The sequence below is a fragment of the Scomber scombrus genome, chromosome 15, assembly GCF_963691925.1.
Source record: "Scomber scombrus chromosome 15, fScoSco1.1, whole genome shotgun sequence".
In the NCBI taxonomy this organism is placed as follows: Eukaryota; Metazoa; Chordata; class Actinopteri; order Scombriformes; family Scombridae; genus Scomber; species Scomber scombrus.
In genome coordinates this window covers 27,203,223-27,209,243 of record NC_084984.1, presented here as the reverse complement: position 1 = coordinate 27,209,243, position 6,021 = coordinate 27,203,223, and positions in this window count along the sequence as shown.

Below are 6,021 nucleotides of genomic sequence, written 5' to 3'. Positions count from 1 at the left end.
AGAATATGATGTCAACTGTTTTCATACAGAGTGTATTAATAGTAAAATACCAGAGAGATATTATAACTATAGCCTAACTGTGATTTTTAAGTGATGTAAATAAATAAAACTTATATTATCTACACTAGAGGGAGAACACATTCATGGAAAACATGTTTTTTGGGTTTTTTTACTTACCAGTAGTTGTTTTACATTTTAGGCGAACTGTCCCTTTAATATACCGCAGATAGATGATGATATATAGACCATATTGGAAAGATGATTGGATGGAAAGATTGCTGCAGATGTTAAAGCACCTCCAGAAGTTGTGTCTGCTCGGTGCCTCAGTGCTGCTCTTCCTCTGATGTCTGCTGTCAAGAGTTAAAGGACAGGTTCAACATTTTCCAAGGGCTGTCTTAAAACAACATTTAGGAGCTCAAATGAATATTAAACTCGTTTTTCATACTGACCATTAGAAGATCTCTTCATAAAGGGGATGAGGGACAAAATTCAGTCTTTATTCCGCACAAAAATGAACGAGGCTTCAGCTGTCTGAGCTAGACAAAATCAAGTGATTATCTTCTAAAGTTACTGACTTTCTAGTACAAAATTCCCTCTTTGTGTCCTCATCACTCCACTGCAGCTCAACAAGAAAACACAGAAGGAATTTCATACTAAACAGTCTGTAACTTTGGAAAATCTATACTTGATTTGACTCATTTGGACAGCTGGAACCTTATAATAACTCAAGATAAACTTTGAAATGTAAGTTTACACAGAAGGAGGACTGTGGTTGTCCTCCATCACTTCCATTGAAGGGATCTTCTAATGGTCAGTATGAACAGGAGGAATGATTAGGATTCCATTTATCAGGGATATTGCTTGATACAGTATTCAAGTGTGGACGTTCAGTCTTGACCTCATGTGAACCGAATATATAACAAAGTAATCATGTGACATGAATAGCCTCTTAGCTGCTAATGTGAAGTGTGACAATACTGAGGTTAAATGTCCATGTATCATATGATAAGTCCATATATAGACATGATGATGTTGATCATTATGTTATTGTACGATAAGTCGATAATGTAATTATTGTGACAGGCCTAAACTACAAAGGTCTTCAGTTCAGTCTCAGGGACCTTGTGATGATGAACATTGTCACATGATCAGATCATTAATAAAGGGTCACCTTTGGTCCACAAATATGTGATAAGTCTTACCTTGCGAGGCAGCTGGATCATGACGCTGATGATAACGTAGAAAAGAAACACAATACAAGATAAGTGTGTTTTTACCACTCCATCTTTATTGCTTATTCATATCTTTACACTAATGGCCTGGTACTATTTTGATCAAGAAAAAAAAAAAAAAAAAGGAATTTCATACTGTTTGGATCAAATGTTCTTCACTCAGATTTGGATTACACTTATCAGCAGTTACAAAAAAAAACAAATCAGTAAGAGTGTTGACAGACTTCAGAAACATGAAATTAGTCGATGAAATTTGAAAACAGTTTGTGACACAGCAGTTCTCCCGAAGCAATATTTCACTTGTTTTTTTTATTTTTTTTAATTCAGCACATATAACTTTATAAATAATCAGGATCAGTCGACTCCTGACAGTAGCTATACCTGCTGTCACTGACATCCATGCGCTTTTTTTTCTTTTTTTCCCCCCCAACTCTCAACATAATTTCTTCCAGAAACGTATTAACTGAAACATTCATTGACTTCAAATAAGAGAGAAGAAGAAGCAGTGGATGTTTAGTAAAGACGTCCAACACTTCATTTGGAGAGAACTGCACACGTAAACTACCAGGATCTTTAATCAAACACTGTGTGATTCTTTAAAGAACTAAAAAAAAAAAAAAAAAACCTCATGATGATTAAACAGCTTTTTGTTTTGATCAGATGTGAAATGGTGAGAAATCCCCTTAAATATCCACACGTTTGAACTCCAGACAGAAACAATGAAGTGAGTCTCTAATAAAGCTTTTTTTTTTTTTTTTTGGTTTCACATCAATGCCTACGTGAGTGTGAAACGGCGATAGAAACGGAGCTGTACCGACGTAAAAAAATCACACGAAGAAAAAAAAAACTGAACATGAGAACGAGGAAGTCAGGAAGTAGAAACCAAACAATGGAGCGTCAGCTGATATGATATAGCTTTGAAAACAAAAAAGGCATTACTCATGAACAGAACTATAATTATGTAGGAGACTCAGAGTGACACGCTGTACAAAGAGGCTGATACTGGGAACCAGCTCCAGCTACACACACACACACACACACACACACTGTGGTGCCAAGTGTGCAAACATGTTAGAAACCACTGTGCAATATATCTGACCTGGTTCAGTTAAACACGTGTTAGAGTTTGAGGAGAGATTTGTTTTTTTTTTAATGTATTCATATTGATATGAAATCTAAACTGGTGATGTGTTTTCCTTACTGGCATGGTTTTATTAAAGGTCCTGGTGAAAAATTAAGGAGGCTACAAATGCAACGTTGTGAGGATTAAATTGAAAGGTGGAAACAAAAAAAAGCCGTACTGAATTTAAACACAGAAACTTTTGCTCTACTCGACTTCTTCGACATGCAGGCGACATGCTTTGCGGCTGGTGAATGTGTTAAAAAATTGTCATCGATGTAAAAAATAGTTCACAATGGTAACTCTCGTCTCAGTCGACCGACGCGAGAGATAGAGCATTACGTATATTGGCAACAATTTGAATAATTCATTTGAAGTTATTTATTAAGTAAAAATGCTAAACATTCTCTGGTTACAGTTTCCTAAATGTGAGAATGTGCAGCTTTTCTCTGGTTTATATCAGTGTATATAGAATATTTTAGGGATTTAAACGGTTGGTCAGATAAAACAAACACAAAAAAATGGGTGACTTTAATTTAATTAAAGTCACAGGATGATTAATCGAATCATTGAAAAAAAATAATTGAAGGAATTGTTACATCCCTAACCAACACTCTACAATATTGTAACATGAACTAAATATTTTAATTTTTTTTTCTGTAAATAATTTTTCTGCTCACTAATGCTATAAGCAAGGAGACGTAAATAAGAAGCCTGCCTCATTTCAGTCATATTACAGGGAATTTTTTTTTTTTCATGGGTGCATCATTTACTGTCCTGTGAGTATCAGAACTCTATTAGCTTTTCTATATAGCCAACCCATTATGGTAAACAACAAAACACAAGGTGAGTGTGTTCTGAACAGCCCCCCCCCCCCCCCAAGCACAGTTTATAATGACAGTTAAAATATGTTTTTAAAAAAGGGTAAAATTCGGTGTATTTCTGTACCTTGCTGGTATGGAAATTAGCATACTGCATACTCTGTAAACTAAAAGATATTGTTCTCCACTCAAGACAGGAATTACCCAGCCAGTATGTCCATGTGGGCCCCACATGGGTTAAAAGCGGGCTATGTGGGCTTGAACTGGGCAAATTTAGTGGGCCCCACATGTCATAAGCCCACCTGGGCTGACTGTATGAGCTCCATTCGGGATGTAGGGGTTAAAGGCAGGCATTGGCATAAACAGGGCAAATTGTGTGGGCCCCATATTGTTTCAGAAACATGGGCCCCACATGTGAAGCCCATGTGAGCTGGCTAAATGGGCCCCATTTAAGGTCCATTCTGATCCCACTTATGGGCAAATTTGATACATTTATGGGGCCCACATGGACATGCTGGCTGGGTATTTTTATTTTTTACGTCTGAATGTAAGATGTTGCCTTCAGTATTTGGGACAAATACGAATGCTGTTTGCAATGTAATGTCCTAATTCAACGCTTCCAGTAAATGATGTCAGTGCCATGCAGTGAAAAACGCCTATAGACAAACTTGTTAGTTCAGGTCATGTTTAAGGTACCTTGTGGAGCTTCTGTGTGCTGTTCTTATGAATGGGTTCTGGTTTTTTGGGCTTGTATTGTATGTATTACAGTTTGACGCAATTCCGCTCATTGAAAGTTGGGGGCAGTAATGTGCCAAAAAACACTGCAATGTACCTGCAAAGGCAAAGAAGAAAGCTGTGAGCTAGCAAACATTTGTAGGTTATAAAAGTATTTTTTAAGTGGTTTCAACATATTTATGGGGAAATGCAGTCAAGATAAACCTAAAGCATATACACAATATGGTTTTGGTGAAAAAGTTAATTTAACTTTTTTTTTTTTTTTCTAACATGAGAGCTCCACAGGGTACCTTTAAGTTTGAATAGTAAATGGAAAGAGTTAAGTCTTTGACTTGTGTTACGAAAAGTTCGTCAAAAACAAGCTGGTTAACTTGAGGGTGAGAGCTGTGATGACTCAAGCAGAAATGCTTCAGCAGACTTGGGAATTAAAAGCCATTCCCAGTAGGATCAACTCCTCCTCCCTCCTTTATGATGACTGAATCTTATTACTACTTCCTGAACAGATCATCCCAGTTTCAACTTTAAACATACATGTGAATTTTTTTTTTCTCCCATCATCTTTTCAAGAAAAAAGTTTGACTTAAGTGAAGCAGTTAGTTAGCAGCATGTTGACCAACCAGTAAAACTGACGGGTCATCAGGTGTTGTTAAAGGACAATTGGTTCTTACAACCTCTTCTTCCGTTTTTTTATTTTATTTCCTGGCATCATACTTGGCCACTGGGAGCACGGTTGAGCTTGAGGACATAACACCGGAGAGGATTTGAGATGCTGCCGATAAAGTTACATGTCTGTAACGTTGATGTATGATGAACTACATAGTTCACGACAAAGCTTTCATCTACACTCCTGTCTCAAGAGACCGCAAAATCATTACTGTGATGACAACTCATCATTTGGTCCATGCAGAGAGATAACAGAGATATTATTGTGTAGGGCCCACCACCATCCAGTATCTAGTATCAATGAAGTACTGAGTGAGCAGAAACAAAAGGCCTCAAACATGTCAATTACACCTCAACATTCTGGCTGAGTATCACACCTACTTCACGCCACGAATTGGACAGCTTTGTCGTGCTGTTTTTATTCTTTACTCAACTATTTCTGCCACCTTTGAAGTGAAAGACCACTGTGAATGTCTTTCAGGAGAGTATCAGAAAACCTGTGCTCCGTTTGAATGATATATCCCTCCTCTGCTGTTCTGAACAACTACAACCACTGTGTGCAAACTAGTTGATTGAGTGAAACCGATGCTTAACATCTGCATTCCTGTTCATCACAAAGAATGGTTTTGAGGCCAAGTCTTCATAGTCTTGGTTCTGCTCACGGTGACATTTGGTGTCCACATACTTTCGGCTAAATAGAGTAATCACATCAGGTGCTTTGACCTCACTCGTAGTTGGAGCTCAAGGCTGTGTCCAGTAAGAATAATGAACAGAACGAGGTTCAAATGCCAGATAATAAAAAAAAAACAGAAGAGAGGTTGAACTACATCTAAATGATCTGTTAAAAAAAGAATCCAGGATTGCTAGACTAAATTTCTACATTTGAATGATTGGGTATTCTGTCTATAGTTTCTTAGCACTGACCACATGTCAGTAAAACCTAAAAAAAATTTAAATATGGAGTAAAGTCATGAGTGTTTACAGTTATATTATAAAACATACACACAGTAAAAGGATGAGACAAAACAGAGAATATTTACATATATAACAAAAAGAAGTCCATCTGGGAAGACCTCTCTCCCGACATCAGTGTGATGTTTCTCTGCAGCCTACAAGCATGATGGCTAATTTTTCACTGTACACGTGTCCGCAGCTCGGTGGCCTCCACGAGCAGGCTGAGAGCTGCCACCTCTGCGTTCGGTGCGGGACACTGCGTGGCCTTTATAGCCTTTCGTTCAATGTCACACAGTTAACGGTAGTGAACTGCGGAGGGCTTTTGTGTCCTTCCGCTTGAGAATCAAGTGTCACTCCAACTGCTTTGTTCTGTCATTAAATCTTTGACACACACACACACGCACGCACGCACGCACGCACACACACACACACACAGACACACTTAGAGATAACAATCACCCACCCCCACAAACCCATCCCCAACAGAAGAGATGCT